General features: G+C 40.2%; 1 protein-coding gene across 4 annotated transcripts in view; it reads left to right on the forward strand.

Annotated features, from left to right (window-relative positions):
* rbfox3a (RNA binding fox-1 homolog 3a) overlaps window positions 1–16971 on the forward strand; it is a 1290878-nt gene that overhangs the window by 534077 nt on the left and 739830 nt on the right. For all 4 annotated transcript variants that reach the window (XM_051936516.1, XM_051936518.1, XM_051936520.1 and 1 more), the window contains exon 5: window positions 2757–2821. The gene's annotated coding sequence lies outside the window, so the exon portion shown is untranslated. The remainder of the gene's footprint in view (window positions 1–2756; window positions 2822–16971) is intronic.

Raw genomic sequence — 16971 nt, forward strand, 5'->3', positions numbered from 1 at the left:
TACCACAGACTTTATGGAGCACATATCCCGTGCATGCTACATCAAATTGAACCCTAATGGGATACGAGGGGTCAAAGTTACTCCTTTCCACAAAAATTGGTTATGTAGGCATGAGGAGTGTAAATTTAATGCTGTTTTGAGGTTGCTGATCATGAATATAATCATATTTTTGATATTTGATTCTTTAGGTGGTCCTAGACCTCTAAGAGCCACTCTCAGAAAGTTAAAAATGAGAAATTTCCAACATAAGCATGTGGGGTATCGTTTTAGACTATTTCAGGGTCAGTGATTACGAATAGGATGTTTTTGATTTTTGGTGCTTCACTAGCAGTCTAGCGGCCTATGGACGTCAGTAAGAAGGTGAAAAATGAGCAAACCTCTATTACAAGTGTAAATTAAAACTAAAGGCAATTTGAAAATTACGCAGACAGAGTAAAACCTGCTGAAAGTCACTGAAGAATGTGGTCTCGGTATGGAAGTGAAAACAGCAGGAATCAATGAAAAGTTTATGAAGGGGTAGAAGGGTTTAAAGGAGGAAGAGCAAGCGTAAGCGATGAAGCTCAAGATGGTCGACCATCAACACCGCGGCCACACAGACCTACACCGACACATGAATGCCTTCATTAGAGAAGGCCAACGGATTATGTTGTCCGCTGTTGCTGCTCATCCCACAGTGGACTTGGCTTCAACTTAACTAAAGGCAGAGTGCCGCGCGTGTTTCAATTACCCGTAGGCCATTGTGTCATCTTCTATCTGTTGCGATTACCACATAATTTTCAAATTGCCTTTAGTTTTTGATTTACCCTCAGACAATCGAGGTCATTAGACTTTAAAAATTTCAGTTGAAGCACAGATTTTACTATTTTAAATATTGCTTGTTTTGTACTTCTACCTCATGAAGTAAATCCTGACATTTTTTATGGACACCCCAAATTAGTATGGCTTACGCTAATTCAGACTTTTGTTTTATTTTGACTCTTTCTTCTGTGCTTTAAATTTACAACGTAAAACAAATACGTTCTTTTAGAACTTTTTGTTCACTTGGTCCTATTGGGGTTAGGGTGTGACTCAAGAGTAAACCCCCCCCCCCCCCCCCCAAGGTGACATGAGATAGAGCCATCAAAATAAAGAGTAAAACATGTTAGTCTCCCCATGAGCCACATTCGTATTTTTCATCCCACCATTGGCTCTAATGTTCACCTATGCAGGTGAAGTCTTCTAATTTGTAAAGCAAGTGAATTTTTCTTTTTTCTCCCTGTGGATGAGCCATTTTATCATTTTGTCACCGGCTTGTTCTCTCCTCCCACCACAAGCCCCCACCCCCCAGGACTCTAAGTGAATTCCCATTGATTTTGTTAAAACTTAATCAGGTGCTGTAAGGCGTGCGGCAGGAAGGAGACAGCTCTTTCTTCTCCGCGACTCGCATTTCATTCGTTGCCTTGCGTTCCCTTCCTTTCTTCCTGTCTCGCCTGGACCCTTCTTTTACTTACAAGACGTCCATATTTGAGTTTTGAAAACAAAGGCGTTCAGTCGTGGTGTCGAGATGTGTGCGCCGCTGCCTGCTGATTTCAGTCACTCATCCTGGGCCGCATGCAGTCTCATACACACTAAAGCAACTACTGTCAACAAACAACAATTCCGTGTCCCCCAGAAATCACGTTACGCAAAATGAAAAATAAAACCCACATCCATCCCTCCATTTTCTAAACTGTTTTATCGTGAGTACAAAGTATTTATTGTTGAAAGTGAACAACATGAAATGGCAAAAGAAGGCAGTGAGGAGAAGGGACTCGCATTGAATTACAAGAAGGTGTATGGGGATTACAAAGTAGTACCCAAATGCCAGTTACAAGTACCACCTAATAAATGTCAAGCAGGTGGATCACTTTGGGCATATTAACACAAGATGTTAGTGGATCACCTAGGTGGCATGCCAACACAAGATGGAAGAAGTGATCAGGAAATCGAGAGAAGGATAGCTTTAGCAAACATGGCTTTTGTCAAGTTCAAACACACGCTTATAAACCAACACAATAAGAATGAAAACAAAGATGTAACAATCTAAGCTGTTCCACTTGGTCTGTCTTAAGGAACAATACTGAAATGTGGATGTGAGTAAAACAAATGGAAGGTAGACTAGGGAGCAGTGAGATGCTGGGGAAATTCATGGAAAGAGGAAAGCAGAGAAACCCCATCAATGGAAATGGTGTGTGATGGTACAGGAACACCGTGAGCTGCAATGAGATTTTAGTATGGCAAGGAAAAGAGACCGGTGGAAGACCATGATTGTCATTGGACATGGCACTCCGAGAGAGCGAAAGAGAGACAATCTGGAGTATGCTGAGCTTCACTTTCTTTATGTGTCTTAGGGTCACAGGGAGTGGCTCAGGTAGGGTCCAGCCTATGAACCTCTTTGCACTTTGGGCAAAATCGAGAGGAAACCCACATGTACATAGTAGAGGATTAAAGCAAAGCTGAGTGCCATTGTGAACAATGCTGCACATCCTCTCTCTGACACTGCAACATTGAGGACTTTCAGCCAACGAATCATTCATCAGAAGTGTGTCAAGAAACGCAACTGCAGCTCCTTTATACTAACAGCAATATGTCTGCATAATACAGGACTGGGACTGCCAAGTCTGAAGTTTTCTTTCTTTCTAATTCTCTTCTTTTTGATTGTTCTGTTGTGTCTAGACCAAAGTCTCTATCTATCTATCTATCTATCTATCTAAAAATTTAATTTTCTTTCTTTTCAGGTTCTCCGGATTCTCATATCTGCTTTCAACGTACAACGTGACTTGATTTTCTTCAGCACTCTCAGGTATTTACAGTATGCATGCTACATTATAATATGTGTACTTTATTTACAGTATATATGTGATGTACTTGTGAATGGCATTGTTCAGCAGTCACCTAGACATAGTAACCTGTGAATCAGCCATTGTTTTCCAGTCCTTCTTAGAAGGTGTTTTATACAGAACGGTTCATATTTTGAAATAAGTGATTTTTCTGAAGTTTGGGGATTTGACTGTAGTGTTTTGACTGCACTTTTGCATACAACAATTTTACTGCAAGAATATTTTCAGTACTCCCTTGTAATGATAACCGTCCACTATGATAATCTGCTTATGTTTGTCTGTGATGATTGATCTTTTGGTTGTGAGAGATGTTTGAAGTGAAAGCACGTCATATGTCATATAAATTTGTTAGTTTTTGTTAAACCTCATATTTTAAAATGCAATGAAATATGGAAAACACCTTTTAAAATTGGTGCTAACTCAGACTGACTAAAATCAACAAGTGATATATACAAATGGTTTAAATTTATATTGTGTTTGGGTATCAAAGAATATATTTGCCAGGCCATATCTGTCTATTTATTATAAAGTATGTTTATCTATCTGTCTGTCTGTCTGTCTAGAACTCAATGACCATAAACATGCTGCTGCTCTTTCTGGTGCTGTTGAATTGCAGACTAAAACTGGAGTTTACCTTTAATAGCTTGTTTGAATTGGGGGGGTGTTAATGTGTTCAGTTGAGAGTGGTTAATTGGTTATTAGTTTGTGAGTGTAACTTTTACAAAAACAGTTGAGAAATAAGATGAGTATAATGTTGGATTAAGAGTAGTAAAGCCATTTGTAGAAGTTCAAGTGAGTATTTGAAAGTATGTGCAACTTATGTGGAGTGTACTGGAGTACAGTGGTGGTAAATGTGTGTAGTTGTAGGAGTGTACTGCGATGTGGTGGTGGTGAAATTTAAAATTTTGCATTTGATTTCATGATTGGGCATAAGTGGGTTATGGAATTCATATAAAAATAACTTTTAAGTATATCACTTGAAATGTATTTTCCCATATATATTGATTATATTAAAAATATGATTAAAGTTTTGTGTTTTTCTTATTTGTTAATTGAATAACGATCATTTTAATAATAAAAAATCTGTCTATGTACAGTATTGTATAGTGAGTTTTCTTCTTTCTCTGTACAGTTTTAGGTGAAGCGATTAAAACAGTTTTTACATGAAAAAAGTTGCTAGACATTCTATTCTTGTTTTAAGAATGAACTTGTCATCTACCAGCCCATCATCCTTGACAGCTGTCAGCTTTAATAGAATGTGTAAGCACAGCCTGGTCTTGATCACAAGGTCTCTTCCCCATATTTCATGGGTGCCATTACTTATTTATGTAGGAGAGTCTTGGACTGTGAGGCACTTTCATTGCTCAGCCTCTTCAATTTGTCTGTCGGCTTTTTATATTCTGCATGGTTTCAAACTAGTGAAGTTGTTGTGTTGTGCTTTTTGTTTTCTCCAGGTAACATTTATTTTTAAGATATTCTAATTAGACAACATTTTAATTTAGAAACTGTGATTAATACAGTTATTCTGTATAAACGTTTAGCTGTCATGTGATGGAGCATAAAGACAAAAAATGAAACCCATGCAAAATTTGTCAAAAGCAATGTTTTTTATTGTAAATAACTGGAAGGACTTTAAATTCTAAATAGTTAAGAGACAGGCTTGAAAAGCAGATAGATAGATAGATAGATAGAATTTGGTATAGTAGGCAGGATTAGATAGATAGATATGAAAGGCAGACATGTAGGCACACTAGTATAAAAGGCACTATGTACTAGATAGATACTTTATTAATCCCAATGGGAAATTCACATTATCCAGCAGCAGTATACTGATAAAATAAATAATATTAAATTAAAGATTGATAATAATAATAACTATACACATACTATACATGTGGAAAGTACTGTATTTGATAGATAGTGTAAAGGGTTCAAGGAGATGTTAAGTAAAAATGAAGAGTTAGAACACCACCTGGTAACCCCTTTTAATGAAGGTGAAAAAAAGATTGAAAATAAAAGACACATGTGGGTGCAGCATTGGCAAAAGCCAAACAGAATAATTCAAAGTTGAGAGAGTGTTCCATACTCTTCAAACAGCGGCCCACAAATGATCCCTGACTTTTCGGTAGCTTGTGATTTTTATACCGCCAATCCGGATGGGTGGAGCTACAGAACAGAAACGGAAACTAGGTCACACGTCTTCCAGAACTGCAGAAGGAAAAGGAAACGTGATTAGTGACAACTCCCCCTCTCTGCTCAGGATGGCATTGTTTGTTTTTATCAGATCCTTGTTGATGTCCCCCAAACATGTGCTTGACAATACATTGATGCTATATGACAGATGTGAAAGGCATTTTATAATAAATAGGTGTGACATAATAGATAGGGGGACAGCATGGTGGTAACTGTGGTAGCGAGACTACCTAAGAAACAATTAGACTGGGTATCACCTCTTTTGTGCTCCCTGCATTGAATCTGCATGTTCTTCCTATGTCCGCATGGGTTTCTTGCAAGTGTCCAAAGACGTGAGGGATATTTAGACTTGCATTGCTAAACTGGCCTATGATACATGTACAGGTATGTGTGTGTGTGTGTGTGTTCACCTTGAATGGGCTGGTGCCTTGTCCAGGCGTTGTTCCTGCCATGCACCCAGTGATTGCTGGGATAGACTCCAGCTGCCCCCTGACCTTGCCTTGCATAAGCGAGTTAAGAAAATAGATAATTGGGTGGGAAATAGATAGACAGATGTGATAATCACTATATAATATATAGTAAATAGTAGATAAGGAGATCAATGTGAAAGTCACTATTTGACATAATTTTAAACAATACAGTTGTCCCGTACATCAGGAGAGTGGTAACTACTGCATTGCTCGGCTGACTCCTGGATTCCTGTTGGCCCTTCTTCATAGGACTCATTCCACCAAAGCTCATGACAGGCGATACTTTCTGATGCACAAATGTTACTTTGCAGCCTGTTTATTTTCAGTGGCACTAATATGACGGCTACATTTCACCAGCAGTTTGTTAACAGAAGCTGTCACCGAATGTCTTGGCATTTCTTCCAATTCGTCTTTCTTCTGTTCCAGTGTGTCTGCTTTAAATGGCGCTGATGTTCTCGATGCACTTTTTTTCTCGGCTGTGTGTTTCGCTCCCATTTACTCGAGTACTTATTTCATGCTGCACTTAATTGGCTTCGTAACTGTTTGTTCTGCTAAGGGAGTCCCAATTTCAAAATTTTTTTTTTAAAGAGATCATGAAATGAATCGACCAGAGGCGATGTGAGTGGATCTTCAGGCCAGGACGTCACGATAGATAATGTTCAGCTCTGCAGACGTGGTGTTGAACTGTGCCATGCCTTTGCGTGACAGGCAGGTTGAGCTTTTCAGCCGATCACAAGCACATCCTGTGGGCTTCTTGGTTTCAGTTGTCTCCTTCATCTGATGTGTTTATTTATTTATTTTTATTTTTATTTTTTACGCACGCTGTTCCTGGCGTGAGGTGGCATTTCAAAACCATCATTAACATTTTCTGCATGTTGTTTATTAACAACACAAAATCAAGGTGTCCCCACCAAGCAGTGAGCCTACCATGAAGCGCTCAGGTTCATATAATTGGCTCAGAGCTGTCTTTCGTTGTGGAGCAGTCGTCTCTGAGTAATGACCTGGTGCTATTTTGTGATCCTTTTATCAGCATGCCTCCCCAGAGCTTGCTATCGCATGGCACGGCTGTTCGTAATGGTTTTTAAAATGATTGGGCAGTCCATAATGTGAGCTGGCATCGTTTTGCCAGCCCTCCTTTTATAATAGGAAGCCAGTGTCTCTCACTTCCTTCGCAGCCTCGCTAGTTGTGCCTCATCTGCTCGCCTCCAACCTGCCGCTATCTCTGGTTCTGAATGGTGGATGGCAGGCAAGTTGGTGAGAAGACACTGCTGGGCCATCAATCCCAATAAATGTGGCAAACAAGTCTGTGCCAAAACTGGATGATGACACGAGAGAGTTTTTTTTCCAAAATTAAAAGTGTGTTGAATATAAAAATGACTAATCACAATAAAATGCACACTTTATTGTGTTGAAATTTTAATCTTAAATAAATTTGCCTTTTTTGCCCATTCGTCTACACTCAATAACCCATAATGAAAGCATGTTGTCAGAAACGTTTACTTATTAAAAAATCAAAAACTGAAGTCTCTCATATTTATTTAAGTATTCCGACCTTTTCCACATCCTGTTTGTTTTAATGCTCCTTGAGGTGTGCCTAGAACTTGATTGGAGTCCATCTGTGGCACCCAGATATATCCTAGACCTAAGGCTGATACAGCTTCAGCCCTGACAGTGACCGAGACGCATGGAGGCCACTTATCAAACAAGCGGTATTTTACTCTCGCCTTACTGTTCTCTGTTAGAAAATGTCTTTCTTTAACCTGCTGCACCCTGTGGGCAGAAAAGCAGCAGTCTTCTCACAACAGCTGCCCTAGGACTATGTAACACACATGTACGTACACACACACGTATCAAAACGGTCTTCACATACAGGGGGCAAAATAAGGTAACCAAAAAATCCTGACGACTATGCCAAGTGTTTTGTTGTTTCAGGGCCGAGGGTGAGCCTCTTCTCTCCTTTATTCTTTTATTTGTTTTTGTTTTTTATCGAACTTTTCAGAATGCCTAAAATCCCATACTCTTACCATGACCTGATTGGAGGTGCCTTCCTAACACCACCAGAGAGCAACACTTTGTGAACAACTCCTGTGTCCTGCCAAGAAACAGACAGGGGATTCATTCACAGAGCTGAACTGGGAGAAGCCCATAAAAAATGAAACAGAAACAAATAAAAATAAAGCTAGCTACCAAATCCTACTGAGAGACACAAATCGAAGTTGAAAAAAAACAGGCAAAGAGGTCAAGCCAAAGGAAACTCATGAGAAACACAATAACAAAAGGTTTCTTTTAAGTATTTTTTATTTATTTATGTAGGAGGTTTGTATCCACAGACTGGATAACGAAAGGAACCCCCAGCTGATCTTTTATCCCGTTGCGCCGATTACCCAGGGGCAACAACCATAGTACCCACGCCCCTGCGCAAAGCCAGAAATGTAATCAACAACGGCTCTCAAAATGGCAGCGATAGAAGGTCCTAACAATAGCGTTCATTGCATCGAAATTACTAAATGAATTCACTCGAAATCTAATGAGGACAACCTGGGGTCCGGCGGGTGACGCACACAAACACTGAGAGAGGATGCTTAACACATGTGCGATATTTAGTCAGTGCGTTAATCGTAGACCTAATAAATAATCCAAAATCTTCTGAATCTGAGCTGGAAAAAAAAGAAAGATCCCCAATACCCACCAGTTGAAAATGTTTAAAATGAAATGTAAAGCTGCAAGCCTGTGCTAGTGTGAACTTGTCAAAAATTCTCCTGCCGCACCAATTTTTAAGTAGTTTTTATATAACTTTTTCCTCCAAAACCGGCATATGTCTGATTTGCTGTCTGTGTCCGGTCTTATTGCTTACATATATGATTTAAATGAGGTTTATTCGTTGATAATGAGATTTTCTTGGATTAAAAGAAATTCAATATCACCTGCCTATAAAGTGAAACTTATAGCCACATTTTGGGCAAGGCTGGTGAAATTTTATTATAGGCTTACGCGGTGACATTTAAGACATAATGTGCTGAATTAATGTGCTCGGGTCCTATGCAGTCAATTGCTTTTTAAATAGTTCCATTAGGTATTCCTAGATATTTGGGGGGGGGGGGACTTGGGAAATCTCATCCGATGTTAACAGGCGTTTGGCATGGCACACGAGATGGTGCTTCATCCGGGATGACAAGTAGATGGAAAGTCTGTGAATGGTGGACATCGCAGACATATTAGCTGCCGTAAGTGAAAAAATGCCAGCAACTGTCACTGTTTTCTTTTATAATTTATGAACATTGCAGCAAACAGCTGCACCTGTTATGTAAGGCGTGTGTTGGGATGTAAGTACACGTTACAGATATTTACAATATGTCCATCCGTTGATTTTATGAACTTGCATACTCCATTGCTGTGCAGAGTCTGAGCCTACAACAGCAGAATCAAGCGTAATGCTGCACAGGGCGGCCATCTGTCCCTCAACACTCACTCATACTGAGCAGTGTATCCTAATGGGGTCATGTCAAGTAGCTTTATGGTTACACCATCCATGCAGCATATTACAGCATACAGTGCAACATAAACACAAAGACCTGACAAGTATAAGACGGGTAAAGAGCTAAACAATAAATAGAGAATGACTAAGTGGATAGATGGTAATAATTTAAAATGGATAGTAATAAATAACAACTAATAATATAAAAACAACATTAGTAACAGTAAATAAGCAACAAGGAAGGGTAGGAGAGCATCACAAAGTTCAGCGTCCAGACCTCGAGGGTTTGCAGAACCTGGTGGAACAGGTTTGGATGCTACAGTACCTTCTGCCAAATGGGAGTGGGACAAAGAGACTGTGGGAGGGGTGAGTGTGACCTCCACAATGCTATAGCCTTTACTGATGCAACACTTCATACAGATGACTTTAATGAAGGGCTGAGAGGTCCTGATGATCTTTTCTGCTATGTGCAGTTGTAGGACCTTTACGGTCAGAGACACTGCAGTTCACAAAGCAGACAGTGATGCAGCTGGTCAGAAAAGTCTCAGTGGTGCCTCTGTAGAATGTGGTGAGACCCCTGTATACCTTGCCTTCTGTGGAGGTGGTGTTAATTGACCAATAAAGGACAAATGCCAGATACACACCATGGAATATAGTGCTCTTGACCAACTCCACCACAGAGTCCTCAGTGAGCAGTGGAGTGTGGGCAGCATAGGCCTTCCAGAAGTCAACAATCACCACTTTTGTCTTGTCCAAGAGACCGAATGTTGCACTGGCACCTGTCTGCCAATCTTCGTATCTTCGTTCTGTATAATGACTCATCCCCATTGCTGATGAGACCCACCACCGTTGTGTCACCCGACATCTGCTGTTAGAGCTGTATGCATCTGTTCAATCCTGAGTCGGCAGTGTGAACAAAAGTGGGCTGAGTACACAGCCCTGGGGGGCACCAGTGCTCAGTGTAATGCAGCTGGAGATGGTGTTTCCAATGTAGGTGGTCTGAGGTCTCTCTGCGAGAAGGTTCAGGATCCATTGCATGTGTTGTAGCCCAGCATCTGCTAGTGTTTGAGTAGTCATGCATTTTATTAGTATAAGTTTTTGTGACAAACCATTTGTTGGAATGCTGAATGCAATGCATATTTCTCAGTTATTGCCATTTGGTATGGGATTTGTAAAAGCATTATTGTTTGTGATATGGCAGCTGTTGGAATGACAAAGGCGGTGCATTTTAGAACAAAAGAGCCATTTCTTATTTAGATGGTTTGAAAGCAATCAAGTATTTTTTATTTTTATTTGTATTTTGTCCCCATAGGTTTACATAAAACGCAGGATAGAGAAGCAGTAAAAAGAATCAGGGCTGATTGATTCCATAACACCACATATTCATCACTTTTTTAATTTTTTTTTTTTTTTTTTTTTTTTAAATCATTTTCTTGTTCATTTGGCTAGCAGGCTAAAGACTTGTGACTGGATTACGAGATGACCAAAGGTTGCTAAATGAATGAGCCCCCATCCGTGCCCCCTTGACTTGTTTCTGGTAATAACAAGCACCATACACTCACTAAGCAAATTCTTAGGACCACTAAACTGTTACTGTGTATGTGCCATTTATTATGGGATTCATAAAACAAGTGTTAATATTTGTGATGTGCCATTTGGTGGAATAACAAATGCAATGCATTTTATTACTAAAAATGTTTGTGATGCACCACCCGTTGGAATGACAAATGCAATGTATATGTCCCTGTTATATGCCATTTGCTATGGGGTTCATATAAGCAGTATTAATGTTTGTTATGTGCCATCTGTTGGAATGACAGAGACAGCAACCAGATGGACACACAGACAACTATCCTTTTAATAAGATGTATTATGATCTTATAATCATTTTCATATTGGTTGCAATAAATATAAAGAAACTTTTTGGAAAATTAAGCAAATGATACAGAATAGTTTTAGTTGGTAATCAGGGTGTAAGTTTGTAGACACATGGCACAGTTATGGGCCCTGTGAAATGCTACTAGCGTATTCAATATTTTTTACTCCACCGAGGAAATTATGTTTACAGGGAAAATATTGAGATGGAGTAAACATTTTAAAACATTAAACTTTATGTGGGGAAACTGCGTGCGAGCCTGTCAAGGCTGTCTACCACCACATGTTGCTGTTTTTTCAGTCTGTGTCTCTGTCAGTGCTAACCTTGTTGGTGGCACATTAATGCATATTAATATTTTCATATTTGCATGCCTGCTGGTCATGATTCCCAAACTCTAAAACAGGTTGAGCACAACGAGACGCTGCGGTGGTCCCCAGCAACAACTGAAGGGAAGGAGTCAAACTGAACTTTAGCCTCATGCGTACAGCATTACTTGTAATTCTATCCAGAAAAATGTCATTTCTTTCTTCTTTGGGGTCAATATGTTCTTTTCCATAAAAGCTCAGATGCTTAAGGACAGTTTCAGAATCTTATTTGGACTAAGTGGTTTCTTTTCAGAGAGCTGGATTTCATTTAAATTAGGAACAGTCTGATATGCACCAGGCAGCAATAAAAGGATGACAATACATTTCAGAAAAGGAGATAGAGCTGAAAGCGAGATTGCTTGAAAATAAGCTGCAGTACGTAGTGAGGCTCTGGGAAAAAAAATGAAAAATTCTATAAAAAAAAAAAAAAAGGTGTATTGCTAGTTTATTACAATCACAAGAAAAAGGGGGGTGGGGGGGATACATCTGTAAAATTATGTTGTGAGAAATGTATTAGGAGACTAAATCGTCAATTCTCATTTAGCTTCCTTAATCCAGTTTAGTGAGCTGAAGCCAATCTCATCGAACTGTATTGGGGTACACACTCACTGAACAAATTCACTCACTCTGGGTAGAACCACCTGTTTCTATCTATCTATCTATCTATCTATCTATCTATCTATCTATCTATCTATCTATCTATCTATCTATCTATCTATCTGTCTGTCTGTCTGTCTGTCTGTCTGTCTGTCTGTCTGTCTGTCTGTCTGTCTGTCTGTCTGTCTGTCTAGATATTTTGTGCAGATGTTTCAGATCCACTTTCATGCTGTTGGTGACATGGTGGCACAACGTGCTGCCTGGCAGTAAGGAGACCAGGGTTTGCGTCGCGGGTCCACCCTGCGTGGAGTTTGCATTTTCTCATCATGACTGTGTGGGATTCCTCCGGGTGTTCCAGTTTCCTCCCACAGTCCAAAGACATGCAGGTTAGGTGGATTGAGGATACTAAATTGGCCCTGATGTGTCTGTGTTGGGGTGGGGGCTTGGGGGCTGGGGTAATCACCCTGTGATGGACTGCCTGGCACCCTGTGTGAGCTATGATAGGCTCCAGCACCCCCGTCAACCCTGTTCAAGGCTAAGCGGATTAGACAGAGACTGACTTTCATTCTGTAAATCTCCACATCCCAAAGCTGTTCTGTTGGATTCAGATCTGGTGACTGGGAGGGCTACTGGGGACCACTGAACTCATGGTCATGTTCATGAAACCAGTTTGAGATGACCTTTGCTTTGTGACATGGTGCATTATCATGCTGGAAGTAGCCATTAGAAGAAGGCCATGGCATTCAAGAAATGATTGATTGGTATTAACAGGCCAAAGTGTGCCAAGAAAACGTTGCCCACACCATTACCCCAGCCTAGACTGTTGACACAAGGCAGGTTGGGTGCATGGATTCATGCTGTTCTGTCCCTACCATCTGATTCATCCAACCAGGCCACGTTTTCCCAGTCCTCTGCTGTCCAGTTTTGTTGAGCCTATGCCCACTGCTGTCTAAGCTTTCTGTTCTTGGCTGGCAGGTTTCGAACCCGACGTGGTCTTCTGCTGTTGTAGCCCATCTGCCTGAAGGTTTGATATGTTGTGCATTCTGAGATGGTTTTCCGCTCACAACAGAGTGGCCATCTCAGATAATATAGCCTTTCTGTCAGGTTAAGACAATCTGGCTATTCTCCCCTGACCTCTCCTCATCCACAGAACTGCCACCCCCTGGGTGTTTTTTACACCATTCTAAGTAAACTCCAGAGAGTGTTGTGTGTGAAATCCCAGGAGATCAGCAGTTCCAGAAATACTCAACAGTCGAAATCACTAAGATCCCATTTTTTCCCCCCATTCTAGTGTTTGGTGCTTCTGGCCCGCACCTGCATGATTTGGTGCTTTGTGCTGCTGCCACATGATTGGCTAATGAGATAACTGCATGGATGCACAGGTGTCCTATACAGGTGTTCCTAATAATTTACTCAGTGAGTGTAAGTAGTGCCTTCCATAGTGAACACCTTTACACAACATCAAGATTACAATGCTGAGTGCACCTGCTAATCTAAAAGAAAGCAATGTAAAGAGAAGGTGTTATGAGCGTTTGGTGTAGCAGGGTAATGGGCAAAAAAAAAAAAAGGCTTAAAATGGCCACGTATGGTAAATGAAGTTAATCTGCCTTCTGTTTTAGGTGTTGTTGTACCAAATGGCATGTTCTTGGGCTCCTTCTGAGGGCTTCTCTTGGCAAGGAATCATAGTTTTCTTTTTTTGCTTTTGTGAATTATTTTGCGCCTTTCATGCCACCGCTTTTGTTGTACCCAGTGGGCATGAGATTTCGGAGGGCGACCGGAAGAAAAGGACGTCATATCAAAGAAACAAAGCAAAGGTCAGAACTAGGAAATCAACGATTTGTAACCAACGCCACAAAACGCAAGACAAACTCGGAAGGATTGCAGGGAGTTCCAAAACCAGAGAAACAAAACCAAGAACATTTTTGGAAAGGTTTGAAAGGGATTAACTTCCCCTCGATGATGTTTTCTCCCATTGCATCGTAATTGACAGGGTCATGACCTCCAAGGACGCACCCTCTCTGGGACTGTCCTGGCAACGGGAATCAACAATAGTGTCGTAAAACTAGTGGTGATAATCAGTGTTATTCAAGAATACATGAAGCCAATGAATTGCAAAGAGTTAACAACAATAAAAGCAAAACTTTACACAGATGACCTCTTGGTGAGGTTGGGAGCCGGCGCTGATTGGGACTGTGTGACGACCCACACGGATTGAGATCCAAGTGCAGCCATGCAATGTGTGACACCTCAGCACCACACCGAAGTGTGAGGTTTTGTATCGTGGCGAAATACAAAAACTATTCAAAATAGGAGACCCTGACGGCCACATTGTAAGGGGCGAGTCCTCTGAGGTGCTGATTTTCCGGTAACGACAACATGTGTGTTATGAATGAACATTCAGCTATTAAGTTTTTTTTCCCCAGGGCTGGGTTATTTATTTCACTGAATCAAGTATTCTTGGTTTATGTTATATTATGACTATGTTTTAAGAATTTTAGCAGTTTCATTTATTTCTTTTTATTATTTATTATTTCTACCGCGACACCATCTTGGTTTCTGATGGCCTCTGTTGTTTTGTGATAGGATTGCTGGGATACAAATATGGTTTGCTTGGGGCATACACCAGAGGTAACACCGACATGACATCATCGTTCATGGTATTTAAACCCCCTCTTTGGGAAGTGCAACCATCTGACACTTAAAAAAAATATATGATTATGACATATTCTCAAGCTTTATCGTCTCTTTGGTTTTCGTTCTCACAAGGCCTTGCCTTTTGTCTTTTGGTTTGCATATTTGGCTAAACGCTCTTCTCTGACTGATCTCCCGATTACGACTTCTCACTTTTGGTTTTCTATGTCACGCTCTGTCGTTCTCTTCCTCATCCTCTGCTCTGTTCTCTCAGTGCAGCGTAATGGCGTATAAGGTCATCTTTCAGAGTACTTCCTCATCTGAGTCTAAACTTGTTGTGAAACGCATTTTTCCTCAAAGCTCATTTCTTGATGTTCTTCGCAGTGCTGTGCCTTTACCTTCTTTTTTCTTGTCCCTCATTTCACTTTTGACATGTGAATTTATTTGGATCTCTCAGTTTTGGACCCTTTTCTGTTTTTGACTATGTCTTTTCTCCTGGTCCTACTCAAAAATTTCCTTGCAGCCCTTGCTATCATAACATCAACCAGCAATGACAGGTGAACCGCGAAAACCTCTTATCCCAAAAAATATCAAAGCTGATAAGAATTTGTTTTAACTGATTAAATTGAGAAGTCAGTATTGTGTATGAATATCCACAAATACCCAGATCTTAAAAAAGAAATATTAAAAGAAGAACACAAAAGCAGAACTTGGTACAAATATCGTAACTATTACAAACCATTTAAAAAATTTATTTAGTCGGAAATAGAGTTGTATAGTGTAAGCAGTACTGCAAAACGCAAATTTTAAATCAGTACAGTACCCTCCTTTCGGGATTTTCGGTAGTGGAAGTAAATGTCAGCTTTCCTCTCAGTTACCCTTTTCCCATCAATACTTTCTGTTGCAATTGTGAAAAAACATCCATTGCATAGACTTCACAAAATTTAAACTATGCAATTTAATGCAATGTGGACTTCATGAGGGATCCTCCCTTGAACCAAAACAAATGTGAAAGTATCAGAACTGTGCTATCTGTTAAAGATTTCTTTCTTCAATCTTCTAAATTGTGTTCCTTTCAAGCATTAATCAGTGAAGCACTAAACTATAAAATGCCAGTCATGGAGTTGTTAATATCTTAAAGTGATCATCCAAAGGCAGACATGGACACAGAACAGCAGCAGCACTCACGGAACTCCAAAGAAAAAAGAAAATGCAATGCTCTCCTGATCTGAGCCTCCTCTGCATTGGCTTAAATCAGGGGTTCTCAATCACAGTCCTGGAGAGCTGCAGGTTTTTGCTCCAACCCAGTTGCTTAATAAGAAGCCCAACACTTTTGTTTCACTTTAGTTGTCTCGCTCGTTAAGATTTTGAACCCTTATTGGTTATTTTAGTCTTAAACAGCCATATTCTTGGCATTTAATGGCTCCTAATTAGCAATAACATGCAAATGACAAAAGAGACCAGCAGTTCTCCATTTAGCTTGTTACCATTTACACCTCTGTGTGTGTTTATCAGGCACTATTGGGTTTAATTAAATACTTAGAAGAAAATTGAAGAAGAAAAAGTGAAGGACTGAGAATTACTCCTCCATTTTAGCCTTCAAATCATTTGGATGATATCCTTAGAAAGGGAAAGAAAATCGAGGATATGAGAATGAGCTGACATAGCAGAATTAAAGCAACTAACAAGCCATGAAATGAAATTATTGGCAAGAATTGCTTTCTAATTAAGCAACCGGGTTAGAACAAAAACCTGCAGCCACTGCGGCCCCCCAGGACTGGGATTGAGGACCCCTGGCTTAAATGGTGCGAGAGAGGGGGCGGGCTCAGCAGCGCTGACTTCTGGGTGTCTCCGCCTCCTGGGGCTCCACCCACAAAGAACAAAACAGCAGAACATTATTTCAAACATAACAGAAAATAGTTAAAAATCTGAACTATAATAATAATTCAAAATCGACAATAAAGCGAAGTACACCTAAATACAGACTTATACGTAACACAGTGGCCATTTGGAGAGTGTCATGACATGGTTATATTTTATATTATTTCTATTATATTTTAGCCACCGTGTTTTGCACCTGCCAGGAGGTTGCCACATGTAATTATTTGCAGTTCTGATTATTATTTTGTATCTTTTTTTTTTTTTTTTTTTTTAAACACGCACTGCCATCTCATTGTTGCCTGGGAAACGAGTTGGAAGAACGTGGTGCGAGAGGTCATTGCCCACTACACAATCCAGAGAGCATTCACGACATGTGCTACGGAGTTGCTGAGCTTATTTGTGTTTTGTGCTGTGCTTTTGGATCTCTCTGACCTTCTGCTTCATTTTTTGTTTTTGGGCCACTCGAACTCAGCAGTGCTAACTGCTGCGCCGCCGTGCTGCCCACTTGTTTTTAGTATGCAAGCTTATTTTCTCGGATTTGGATCTTAATGAATTAGTCATTAGCATGCTTAAGAATTAAAAACTATTTGATAGCGAGAAGATGTTGCTGTTGTTTCTGAATTGT

This window comes from Erpetoichthys calabaricus, chromosome 14, assembly GCF_900747795.2.
Source record: "Erpetoichthys calabaricus chromosome 14, fErpCal1.3, whole genome shotgun sequence".
Taxonomy (NCBI): Eukaryota; Metazoa; Chordata; class Cladistia; order Polypteriformes; family Polypteridae; genus Erpetoichthys; species Erpetoichthys calabaricus.